This window comes from Littorina saxatilis, linkage group LG17 (genome assembly GCF_037325665.1).
Source record: "Littorina saxatilis isolate snail1 linkage group LG17, US_GU_Lsax_2.0, whole genome shotgun sequence".
Lineage (NCBI taxonomy): Eukaryota > Metazoa > Mollusca > Gastropoda > Littorinimorpha > Littorinidae > Littorina > Littorina saxatilis.
Genome location: NC_090261.1, coordinates 71176210 through 71189568, shown reverse-complemented (window position 1 = coordinate 71189568; position 13359 = coordinate 71176210). Strand labels below are relative to the sequence as shown.

Genomic DNA, 13359 nt, shown 5'->3' with positions numbered 1-13359 from the left:
TATCCCATTACTCCGACGTTTTCATTAAAAACACTTACTTTTTCCACTAAAACCTGCCCGTGCCTGTTTTCAGCTTGCCAAAAGCCTCCGCAGTCGAAATTCATGTCAATGAATTCATGCGCATAGCTAGTTCCCATTTGTCAGCATAATGGACGGCGTCATTCGACTTGTATGTAGACATTCAGTCATTCAAATTGCTTATAAAAAGGTCTGCTATCTGCTTTTACATTTTGAAAGTCATTTTAAAATATCCTTGTGTATCATGTATATGACATCGACTTTCGTTATACTCAATTCGGCATACCGGGTTTATATTTTTACCAGAATTGCGCACGATAATGGCAGCGCAACAAATTCAGTTCGGGCCGTGCTGGTTTGATCGTTGACCCAAGTCAGTTTGCATGCAGTGTTACTGTTTGTCAGTCGGGGATAGAAATGTTGGCTGTCATCGCGCTGTTATGTTTTGGTTTTCACACGTGGATCACTTACATATTCAGTCGGTCGGGTTTTGTGTGTGTGTGTGTGTGTGTGTGTGTGTGTGTGTGTGTGTGTGTGTGTGTGTGTGTGTGTGTGTGTGTGTGTGTGGCCGCCCTTCGTGGTCGGCTGGGCGTTAAGCAAACAAACAAACAAACAAACTCTCTCTCTCTCTCTCATTCTCTCTCTCTCTCTCTTTCTCTCTCTCACTCTCACTCTCACTCTCACTCTCACTCTCTCTTTCTTTCTCTCTCTCTCTCTCTCTCTCTCTCTCTCTCTCTCTCTCTCTCTCTCTCTCTCTCTCTCTCTCTCTCTCTCTCTCTCTCTCTCTCTCTCTCTCTCTCTCTCTCTCTCTCTCTCTCTCTCTCTTCAGGAACCGACAAGGAATAAGATGAAAGTGTTTTTAAATTGATTTCGAAAATTTAATTTTGATAATAATTTTTATATTTTTAATTTTCTGAGCTTGTTTTTAATCCAAATATAACATATTTATATGTTTTTGGAATCAGAAAATAATGGAGAATAAGATGAACGTAAATGTGTATCGTTTTATAAAAACTTTTTTTTTTTTTTACAATTTTCAGAGTTTTAATGACCAAAGTCATAAATTAATTTTTAAGCCACCACGCTGAAATGCAATACCGAAGTCCGGGCTTCGTCGAATATTACTTGACCAAAATTTCAACCGATTTGGTTGAAAAATGAGAGCGTGACAGTGCCGCCTCAACTTTCACGAAAAGCCGGATATGACGTCATCAAAGACATTTATAAGAAAAAAAGAAGAAAAAAAGTCTGGGGATATCATACCCAGGAACTATCAAGTCAAATTTCATAAAGATCGGTCCAGTAGTTTAGTCTGAATCGCTCTACACACACACACACACACACACACACACACACACGCACACACCACGACCCTCGTCTCGATTCCCCCCTATACGTTAAAATATTTAGTCAAAACTTGACTAATTGTAAAAAGTAGTCCATCTGTAAACTCTGAATATGCAGATGACCTCCATAAATTATTCAATTGTACTCTGAAATCAAAGACAATGACCAATGACAGTTGAGATCGAAACTCGGTTGTGATGGGATATCCATAGGATATCCATATGGTTGTGATGGAATATTCAGAATAATCACCTCCTCAGCTAACAGAGATAAAGAGGCAGGTCATGGGATAATATAAGCTAATTCAATTCGTCGGGAGAAGAATTATGGGCAAGTGTCAAACATTAGATCTACAAAGTGTCAAACGTTACGTATAGATCTACACCTTACCCTGAACAGACAGTACAATATTTTCTCAACTTTACGGCTCGTCGTCTCCATGATTTCAATCGAATCGGTGACCGGAAACGCCAAAGAAGCAAAGCTAGTGGTTTCCACGCTTTTGTATCAAATACTCACGAAACTTCTTTGTGAAAATTGCAAAAATAACAAAATGTGTCAAACGTTACTTTCGGACATTAAACTCCATCGATTCTTTTTAGCTGCTAGATACAATAACTTCGCAAATTCTGACTCAAATGCAACACACTGCTTTTATTTCCTCGAACACGAAACTATCGTTTTCATCCAAAATGGCGGCCATTCAAAGCACCAAGACCGGCGAAAATCGAATCTGTAAACAAGTTGGTCTGCGGACATGAGGCCTTCGAAAATAACCGGGTATTTACTGGGCGAGGTTTTCGGTAAATTCTGGTTCTAATTACGATTGTTGCACATTCTACTAAGAGTTGCATGCTTAGACTGTATGAAATACGCTGATTAAAACCGATAAAGTGATGCAGACCATGAAAAATCGAAAATTTCCCGAGGACACCAAAATGTCCAAAATTTTTCGGGGCCGTTTCTGGTGTATGTTTGAAACATTTTATTTTTTATTTAACATTCACAACAACAACAGGCTTCAAAACATTAAAAAAAGCATTCATCAAACTCCCTTTTTCAAAGCACAATACATGTAAACATGTTGGGGTAATCCAGTTAATTACACTTGCTTTCCAAAAATACATGGGTCCGAAATGGCACCTTTTGGCAAAGGCTCATATATATCCCATGACCTCCCTTCTTTGTCTCTGTTACTTCAGTATGGGTATATATGTTGTATTTTTATAGCTCAATAAATACATCATGGACTCAAAAAAATATATGATAGTGCAGATTCCGATTTGGGCGAAGAACTACTTTGCTCCCGACCTTTGACCTCGCGCCGAACAATGTGACACATTTGTATGAAGTTCCAAAATCGTATTGCACGGCTCAGAAAACCATATCAGTTGCACGCAAAAATGAATCTCAGAACTGATCTGATGTATGAGATGCAATAAGCAAACGTTTCTTTCATTATGAAAGCAATGCAGGTGGGAAAAAACGAACATTCAACTTACAAGATAACCAGATGCTAGCGAACCAAAACAAAAACACGAGTACCCTCCCCTTGCTTCGTTAGCAGACGACTTTTGAGAATCTGTCAGACCGTCCTTACCTGGCACGGTTGGGCTTCGCTATCATCAGCTGTTTCACGTGTTTTGCGAGCAAGTCTACTCTTTTGCCTGGCTCTGCAGTAAGTCCACATTGGCGATGAAGGTATCTAAGAACTTAACATGTGTGTATTTTTCCGTAATCCAGTCATATTCTTTCAAAATGCAATCAAGCGGCGGTGACAGACTTGGGTCCTGCCAGTTACTGAGTCAGCGTTTTCCCCTGTTATTTTGCTAGGTTAGGAAACCCCGTAGTTAATTAGATGCGGAGAGGGAAGGGGGTTAGGATTGGATGGACGAAAGGTTGGTCAGATTGGGAGAGCATGCTTGGAATGGGAGGTTGTGTTTGTGGTGAAGTGTGCATGTGTTTGGATTTGATTTAGTCAACTTTGGATTACCTTTCTACGACCTTACTTTGGATATTCTCCTTATTGGTCGACGTGACTGCAGTGCTGTTTTCATTTGGATTGTAATATTGTGCTATTCATTTCTGGGACGTCAGCCATGTTATGAGTGTATGAACTTTGCTATGTTGGCAACCAAAGACTGTTGAAAAGCAACTGCGAAACAGGGTTTGTATCTGTGTGTGTGCGCTGAGCGAGAGTTGAGACTGAGTGTTATTGCGTGTGTCAGTATTGTGTTTTGATTTGATTTATCTGTGATTTGATTGTTTTCTTTTGGTTAATAGTGACATTCTGGAAGTGTACTTTGTATTGTGTGGTGTGATTCATCAGATTGCGAGACAGCCTTTCCCGAACATATCTGTGAGTGAACCAGTGTGCAGAAGATGTGTAGCTGTGTGTGTGTTTGAGATTTAGACCCCGACTCGCATAGCGAAACAACGACACATCAGCGTTCTAGTCAGACAGAGAAAAGGAAGGAAGCTAACTTTTTTGCTTGGACCATGTGTACCCCACTCCAAATTTCAGCTGAATTGAGCCATTAACACCAGAGAGAGATCTACGTGTGGACAAACAAACTTACACACACACACACACACAGTGAAACCTATACACCCCAGAACATATAGGGGTGTCTCACTGGGGCATGTCACACACACACACACACAGTGAAACCTATACACCCCAGAACATACAGGGGTGTCTCACTGGGGCATGTCACACACACACACACACAGTGAAACCTATACACCCCTGAAAAACAGGGGTGTCTCACTGGGGCATGTCACACACACACACACACAGTGAAACCTATACACCCCTGAAAAACACGGCTGTCTCACTGGGGCATGTCACACACACACACACACACACACACAGTGAAACCTATACACCCCAGAACATACAGGGGTGTCTCACTGGGGCATGTCCCCCTCCTGAGAAGCTCAATAAATCTGAGAAATGTCTATAACTTGGGCATCAAAAATAGGCTACATCATGTGTTTAAGATTGATATGAGCAGCGTACAAACCCCATCACTATAACTTGAGCACAACGCATAAGGTGTTACAGTTCTTGCAAGACCAACACAGACCGATCTTACTCAAAACTAATACTGCCATGCTTGACCATTCCAGACAAACACGATACCACTCAGTCATTCAGAAATTAGATAGTGTTTGTTTTGAAAGAGACTTTTGCCTGATGACTCTTTTCAAACAGACCTGTAATCCTGGTGACTTTTTTTTGGGAAAAAATGTCTACCTTGTAGATCCTGACGAATCGAAAATTTTAAAAGTAAATTTTGATTTGATTAATATACTTACCCGACTCACATCTAGCATTAACCTCTGGTTTAAGTGCCGGGACGCTGAACTACGCTTCACCCCTTAAGGGGAAGTAACCCTAAAAAAGAACAGCCTAGACCCCGTAAACTGGGTCACAGGTCAAGGCCATACCGTCACGTGACTGAGCACGCGAGACCGCCGCCGCCGTATTGGAATACTTCACTCGAAACGAAGCGAAACATTCATTTTTAGGGTAAATTAGAGCGGGGTAGGCGGGAGGGTATTAACGATGTGAGTCGGGTAAGTATATTAATCAAATCAAAATTTACTTTTAAAATTTTCGATTAAATTACATATGTGGCCATTTCTGCGAAAAGGGACCTTGTTGAGCTAAGCCTCTGATTGGAGAAACGCGGGGTCAAAGTTGGAGCAAAATGTAAACAAACTTTGCTGTGCTGACTGATGCCCACTTCAAGTTGAATTTCTAAAATGTTCAATGAATTATCAGCGATAGTACAATGAACAGCAATTTAAAGTAATGGAAAATAGTCTTGGGATCAACATTACAAACTTCTACAAATGTTTATGTTCATTCCTCCTCAGGAAAAACACATCGAACCGATGACAAGTTGACTGCGATGATGCCGAAAATGCCGACAGAGTGTTTTGTTGTGCTTCGAGAAAAAAATTTTCGTCGCTAGTTTTGGTCAAGTTAAAACAACTTACCTATTTTTTTTTTAATGTTTGACAGTAAGCTTAATATAAACTTTCATCTGGAAGCACATTCAGCAAAGTGATGTAGCCAAATCATCACACAGCTACATTTCACTAGACGGATCTATACGCATAGTTCAGGTAGATCTGACTTTCACGCGACCGTAGCACTGTACGAAAAAGCAGACGACAAATGCAGTTGCCCGATGAAGAACAGTTACTCCCCGTTTACATCTTTAGTTGCTTCCCTTGCTAAAGTTACTGATATTTAGATCAGTGGTTACTGACTGGGGCATTCTGTTCTTTGCAGCTGTGAATTCTGATAGTGGAAGGGCAAGTCAGTCTTCTCAGTTGAACACGGAATGTTCTGCTGACAGAAGTCACTTTGGGATAAGACAACGATTTTGTTGACGAGGTCAATGCTGTTAATTCAGAATAATTTTGTTGCACTTCGCCCGGACATTATTTTGTGACTCCGAAGTCGAAGCAGATCTACTTTGATCACGATGGTGTTGTAAAGGTTCATGATGACAACGCACACTACCAATCGGTTAAAGAGTTCTCCAAGAGCATAGGCCTATTGCGAAGCAAGGTCTTCCTCTTCCTGATCGTTTGAATGCCCGGACATCGTAAATGAGAACCTGTTGCTCTTACCGTTTGCTGTCTCCACTTAGATCTATGACAGGCTACAATTTCAGGTAAGTTACCATAGACTGCAGTGTGTGTTTTGTGTGTGTGTGTGCGCGCGCGCGCAGCTTGTGTGTGTGTGTGTGTGTGTGTTGTGTGAGGGTTTCTGTATGTCTGTGTGTGTGTGTGTGTGTGTGTGTGTGTGTGAGAGAGAGAGAGAGAGAGAGAGAGAGAGAGAGAGAGAGAGAGAGAGAGAGAGAGAGAGAGAGAGAAAGAGGGGTAAGATAGAGGAAGAGAGATGATAATGACAATGATGATTTTGATGATGATGATGATGATGATGATGATGATGATGATGATGGCGGTGGTGGTATGTGTGTACGTGTAGTATGTTTTTAAACTCCTCTTTTTTTATTTAACCAATGTTACTCTCTTTCTCTCAGTTTGCTGGCGTGGAACAGCAAACAAGTCCAGCAATTCACCGGACAGTGCAACAACAAAAGACAGAAGTGCCTGGCCACAAAGCAGGTGTTCGACAGAATGGGGCAACAGCAATGTCCAGCCGGTTCCAGTTCCAAGGAAATCAGCATGGTTTACCCTTGGGACTTTGCTCAGTAGGTAAAGACATATTAATACTTTACAATTTGTCAGTACTTTAAAAAAAAAGGGGGGGAGCAATACAGTTATATTTGTGTTTATGTGCTGTTTTCTCCAACAAAGAAGCACACACACAGACACACACACACACACAGACACACACACACACACACACACACACACACACACACACACAGACACACACACACACACACACACACACAACATTTTCGATAATGTCACCATACCATACCAGCTTAGAAATGGCAAGTGGACAGGTACCCAAAACCAGACTTGAGCTGTGCAAATAGTGGTTAGTAAATAATATGTTGATCAACTCTGTGGTTGCCTTTGTTTCAGAGAAGCAAATCGTCTACCTTGCGAATGAGGCAGGGGTACAGAGGAGGGTAGCAACTTCAGTCTTCGGCATGGTGCATCAATACTTAGGCATGCAGTTTTGTGTGTGAATGAACAGCACAAATCCATTTTGAAAATGTCTTGATCGTCGGCCACATCAAGTTCGACCCTGATTGGCATTTCAGTTTGTTGAAAGTAAAGGGAGACGTTCGATAGCAGAGTGCACGGATGACATTTTCAATTCAGTGAAGTGATGGACAGACTGACAGACCCACGTGTGCAAGGACACACAGCACCATATGTTACTTTCTACAACTGGAAGCTGTATTTACCAAGGAAACTGAACAATTAATCCTTGTTATGAAATTTAGAAGTACCACAACTTCAAGTCTACAAGTGTGTGTGTATTGTTTTCAGCAGACAGCCTCAAATAGTTTGTGTTTGTATGTGCGTGGGTGAAGAAAGAATAGAACATGGCGGGGGGAGAGGTAGTATGAAAGAAGAAGAAATATTCGAGAAAAAAAATCATATGGCTGATTGTTTTTACATTTAGTCAAGTTTTGATAAAATGTTTTAACATAGAGGGGGAATCGAGACGAGGGTCGTGGTGTATGTGTGTGTGTGTCTGTGCGTGTGTGTGTGTAGAGCGATTCAGACTAAACTACTGGACCGATCTTTATGAAATTTTACATGAGAGTTCCTGGGTATAAAATCCCCAGATTTTTTATTTTTTATTTCGATAAATGTCTTTTATGACGTCATATCCGGCTTTTTGTAAAAGTTGAGGCGGCACTGTCACACCTTCATTTTTCAATCAAATTGATTGAAATTTTGGCCAAGCAATCTTCGACAAAGGCCAGACTTCAGTATTGCATTTCAGCATGGAGGCTTAAAAATTAATTTATGACTTTGGTCATTAAAAATCTGAAAATTGTAATTAAAAATATTTTTTTATAAAACGATTGAAAATTACTTTTATTTTATTCTTCATCATGTTCTGATTCCAAAAACATATAAATATGTTATATTCGGATTAAAAACAAGCTCTGAAAATTAAAAATATAAAAACTATGATTAAAATTAAGTTTACGAAATCGTTTTAAAAACAATTTCATCTTATTCCTTGTCGGTTCCTGATTCCAAAAACCTTATAGATATGATATGTTTGGATTAAAAACACGCTCAGAAAGTTAAAACGAAGAGAGGTACAGTAAAGTGTGCTATGCAGCACAGCGCAACCGCTACCGCGCTGAACAGGCTCGTCACTTTCACTGCCTTTTGCACTAGCGGCGGACTACGGTGATTGTGAAAAAAAATGCAGTGCGTTCAGTTTCATTCTGTGAGTTCCACAGCTTTACTAAATGTAGTAATTTCGCCTTACGCGACTTGTTTCTTCTGCATGGGAGGAGAGAATGATAGAAAAAGACGAAAAAGTAAAAATTAGGGTAACGTTACAAAAAGGGCAATAACTCTGGAATGAAACATTATTTTGACCTAAAACCATACAAGTAATAACGGCAGATGATTGAACTTACTATTTCCCGGCAAAAGTTTGTTTTTAAAAGTTTGGCCATTTTAAGTCATTTTGGGGGTATCTCCAAAAAAGGGTCATAACTCCGTGAAAAATAAATTTGAAGGTCTGAAATTCTCACATCACGTTCTAAATATAACAGTCTGTCAAATAAAATCCAAAACTCAAAATCGATAAATTTGTCAACAAGGTCCCTTTTCGCAGAAATGGCCACATATCTTATCCCGACTCACATCTAGCAGATTGCTAATGTAGGTGGTGGGAAAGAAACTCACTCTACAAGTTGGAGAGAACCTGCCCTGCGGCTACCAAAGCCGGAAAGGTGTTGGTCCCATCCTGACGAGTAAACAGATTCTCAGTGAAACTCACTTATTTCTAGTAGGAAACCGGCCTGCTTCAACCATGACTGGTAAGCAACCACTACCATCCCAGCGGGTATCAGAAAACCCGCCAAAAGTAATAAAGAAAGACGTCCTAAAAAACGTCCAAAACACCTATGTGAGGCCGATCGAGATTTGCCTGGTCGCAGAACCGCCGAATAAAAGAGCCCAAGCTCAGGCCCCATGAGTTCTAGGCGAACTCAGAGGAAGGACAGAACGCTTCCCCCCCCCCCCCCCCCCATTGACTGCCACACTCATAAGCTTGTTTAATGAGTGTGAAAGCCCATCTAGCCAGTGCTTCCTTGCACAAATTTGACTCTATCCGTCCAAAACGAAAGAACCAAAGAACTGGTCTGGCACTCCCAAAATGAGCCATGCAAGAATGAGTATGTCCAAAATACCCAATATCTTGCGTCAGACCAAAAAGTACGTAAACAAAAGACAAAAGGCTTGAAGACAGGGCCCTTTTCACGCTGGGCGTAAAAAGAGAAATGACTTGTCTAGTTCTGAACGATGTTTCTCCAGACTAATGAAACATCGTCTTCCGCCAACAACAAAAGGTCGTGGAACATCTTAGCATCCTCGAGACTTTTTTTTTTTTTTTTTTTTTTTTTTTTTTGGTCGCAACCACCCATAGATTGATAATGATAGTAAAAAACCACCAGATAAGGTCAAATTAGATAAACAACCCTTTCACATAAAGTCTGTTGAGACCTGAGTGAAACAGCCGAGTGAAAAACCTTAAGATTCGTGAATTACGTCTTCCAGAAGCCGAAAAGAGCGCCAACCTCACTGACCTGTCTTGATCGTAGCTGACGAAAAGAGTGAACAATCTCTTGCAATCAGCAAGACCGGGAAGACAGACCTAACTCAAAAGAGAGCTGTGAAAGTTCGGAAGACAACAAGACATGTCTTCCGATGCGAGCGAGTAAAACAAAACGAACCTGTGCGTCTCCCGCCTGAATAGAACAAAGAGTTCCAAAAGACCACAAGTGAAACACCCTCCGAGGAGTGAAGCACTAAAGGATTATGGCTTGAGTAAACCACAGCACTATAGTCCCATGAGGTAGACGCTAATGTTCGTAATGAACCAGAGACAAACACTTGTCCCTTGTTCAATGAAAAGATGCAAGACAAAAAACCATCTGACAAACTAGACTCTTTACAAAGAAGAGTCGAAAGAACGTCTTAAAACCGTAAACAAAGGAAATAATTTGTTAACCGGCGAGACTGCAACCTCTCATCAAAAAATGAACCGAGATTGCTCATCAACAAACCAATGCGGCTTAAGCAAAAGCGGCAAAAGTCTTAACTTAATTTTCACTAGCAAGTAGCTATTAAAATTTAATCGACAAGGAAGGGAGCAAGCGTCAAAGTGGGCGCTTGCTGTTGTGCCGAACACGGAACGCTCAGTACGTAAGGCTGTCCGCTCAAAACTGAATAGGACGAACCCTGTAGGCTACCGTCAAAACATAATGTGAAAGTATATGAGACCTCGGGAAGGCGTGAAGCCCCCCAGGCCTAGGAGATAGACGTCAGCTCAAGAAAGACGTGACCGATCTCCTCCCGATAAACGGGTGATACCTGAGTACAAGATATCAAGCCCTCATTGGCGAGGAAAAAACCCTCAAGATAGAGCATAAGTGTCCCTGAAGTTCCTAAACTATAAGGGACAAACACCTCCAAAGAACCAAGCTGTGAATCCAGCTTGATCCAAACGATTAGCCAAAAGTAGGCTACTACTGGTGCGTGACCTGCTTTGAGTGTCTACCCAAGCAAGACCGAGTGTATGACGCAGTCCTGCTTCCTGCGTTAAGAGTCCAAGTCTAAGAAAGACAAGGACTCATAATATAACCCTCATGGGTTGTGACAGAAAAAGCCAAAGAAAGACCATGGCTATGAACTGGACTGTCAATACCCGTCGAGTAAGTTAAACAAGAGTGCCAAAACCGGCAGTCCTGTTGCCCACAAACTGACTTTAAACCTTCTTGCCAAAACAGAAGAAGTTAAAAGAAAGTCCGAACGACCTCCTAAAGAGGCCAAAAAAGAGTGCATTCAAAGGCCGACAGCTGTCGTGAATGACCGTCTATCTACTCAAACAAAGTCTGTCATCCGCTTTCTACCTAAGTAGAATGCTGATCAGACTCGTAGTAATCCAAAAAAGTTTCGTGATAAAAAGAGGACTGTGTGCTCAGCGAAACAGAAAACGATAAGTCCAACTGACCGCAAGTTATCCTCTACAGTCCATGTATGAGCAGATGGAGATAGTACGAGGAAGCCGCGATTCTGGTTGAACGTCAGCAACCGAACGTGCGGGAAACACAAAGGCCGAAGCCTGGAGTGGCATGAACGAAACGGCTGAAAGCCGCAGTGCCCGTAGGTCAGTCTGCTTGTAGGCAAATGACTACGTAACAAAGCCAAAAACAGAAATCAAAGCAACTACTGGTCGGCATACCGAAAACCAGGAAGCCAACCTGTCAAAAGATTCAAAAGACGAAATGTCTTCAAGAAAAAAACCTGGAATAAATTTTGCTGCCAAATCGAGAGTAACCCTGAGTTTGGCCGAAAAACCAGAACTAGTCTGTTCATCGATGAAAGACCAAAGGTCAGACGCGGGGACCGACGCAAGCTGTATAAAAGATGCCATCACGTACAAAACCTTATCATCCGAGACAGGCGAAGCTGAACAGGAAGTAAGATACAAGGCACCACTACCCCCAACGACCTAGAACCCCAAAGGGTTGACGTCGTAAGTTGCGGACAGGAAAGAACAAAGTGCTACGATTACCCGGAACGCCGGAAGACGAACCAGAAGTAGCCGAAAAACGCCAGTGCAGAAGTACCCGCAACACCGTGGTGGTGCGAACTGATGCTAATGCGTACGATCCTTCACTCGCCGAAACAGCCGAAGCGAAATCGGAAGTGAGAGACCTCGTGTAAACACGGCGTGGGAGAAACGGCGTGCCGGGACAGACATCTGCTCAGTGTTGACCTTAGCTAAGGTCGAAACGTCTTTAACACTTGCGTCATTCCGGAACTCAAACGGATCCAGGGAAGACCTAATAGAACGAGAGAGTGTCCAAAGGAGTGTCTCAGAGAGAGAGGCAAGATCAAAAGGGTACCTGCCTGTCTCTTCCAAACCAATAAGAGAACCTTCTGTGTAGACACAAGGTCTGTCTTGACGGTAACCGTCCTCCCTAAGAGTGGACAGCTACGGCGTGACCGGAAGGGCTGCACTCAGTAGGGCAAAAGTCAATAAGGTTCTGAGGCCGACGGCTGAGTAAAAACCTGCGCGCAAGGGCAGATACACTAGCCTGTGGAAGTCGGACAGTGGCAAGCCAAGGCTTAGCAGCGACTGGAGCCTGACCATGAGCAGAGAGGAGAGGCACCGTGCCGACAGTCAGGGAGCTCGCCGTGCCTGGAAAGCTTGCTAAAATATTAGAGAGCTCATAAGCAACTAAAGAAGACTCAGAGAACTGAAAACCTTCAGCTGCTGTTGGTGCTGGGCGGAAGTCACCCACCGCTGATGGTGGGGGTAAGACAAATCCAGCCTATGAAACAACGCCGTCAGAAACATATTGTAAGCGACCTGTGCTGCAATAGCTAAGGTTGGCTTCAGCTTTGACGGTAATTGGAACTCAACGTCGTCATCATAGAATGAGAGATGATCGTCGAGCTCCGATTCCACTTCCGTATGAGTCGAAAAGTCCGCGTGACTCGCCGAGTCTTGGACATGATCAACCGGAAGCGAGGCTGACTGCAAACCGGAAGTAGAACTTCGGTGCAGAGCCTGCATGGAGCCAAACTTCCTGCCCAGGCGGAAGTGGTGACGCAAGTACACCGACGGGGGAAGTCATAGACAGCCCGCGTGCACCTTGGTCTCCAGATCAATGTAACATCGATTGCATTCCCGCGTCAACATCCCGTGAGCTCCGCTTCGTATGAGTCGTATGCCCCGGGTATGTCGAACTTTCACTCCCTGACCTATGAGGCGGGGGAGCTACTAGTTGCGGTCTATGCAGAACGCTTTCGCCAAAGAGCCTGGCTACCGGCGAACCCATGTAACATCGATTGCATTCCCGCGTCAACACCCCATGAGCTCCGCTTCGTGTGAGTCGTTTGCCCCAGGTATGTCGAACTTTCACTCCCTGACCTATGAGGCGGGGGAGCTACTAGTTGCGGTCTATGCGGAACGCTTTCGCCAAAGAGCCTGGCTACCGGCGAACCCAACGTACCTGAGGAGAGTGCCTGCTGTGCAGTAGCAACAGTGTCCCGAGGGACCATCTCTCCGAAGCTGGCGTGCGCCAGTTCTCCCGCCCGCAAGTCCGCTGACGTGACTGTGGCCGAAGGAGGCAACCGGATGCGGGAAAGTGAAGAAACATCGCCAACACCCTTGGGCAGCGAACGCAACTCATCTCGCGTAGCCTGTAGATCGGCGGCAAGTTGCTGCTGTTGAGAAAACATGGTATACATATGCGAGGAGAAAGAAGAGAAAAGGGAAGAGAA

At 43.2% G+C, this 13359-nt stretch overlaps 1 protein-coding gene and 1 long non-coding RNA gene across 3 annotated transcripts in view; one reads left to right on the top strand and one right to left on the bottom strand.

The window, feature by feature from the left end:
• The window catches only part of LOC138952411 (pinin-like), a 38080-nt gene that overhangs the window by 15262 nt on the left and 9459 nt on the right, over positions 1 to 13359 (bottom strand). The gene's annotated exons all lie outside the window — the stretch shown is intronic.
• On the top strand, positions 5081 to 8643 carry LOC138952408 (uncharacterized). Its single transcript, XR_011451365.1, has 3 exons — positions 5081 to 6059; positions 6432 to 6606; positions 6946 to 8643. It is a non-coding gene; the product is annotated as an uncharacterized lncRNA (long non-coding RNA).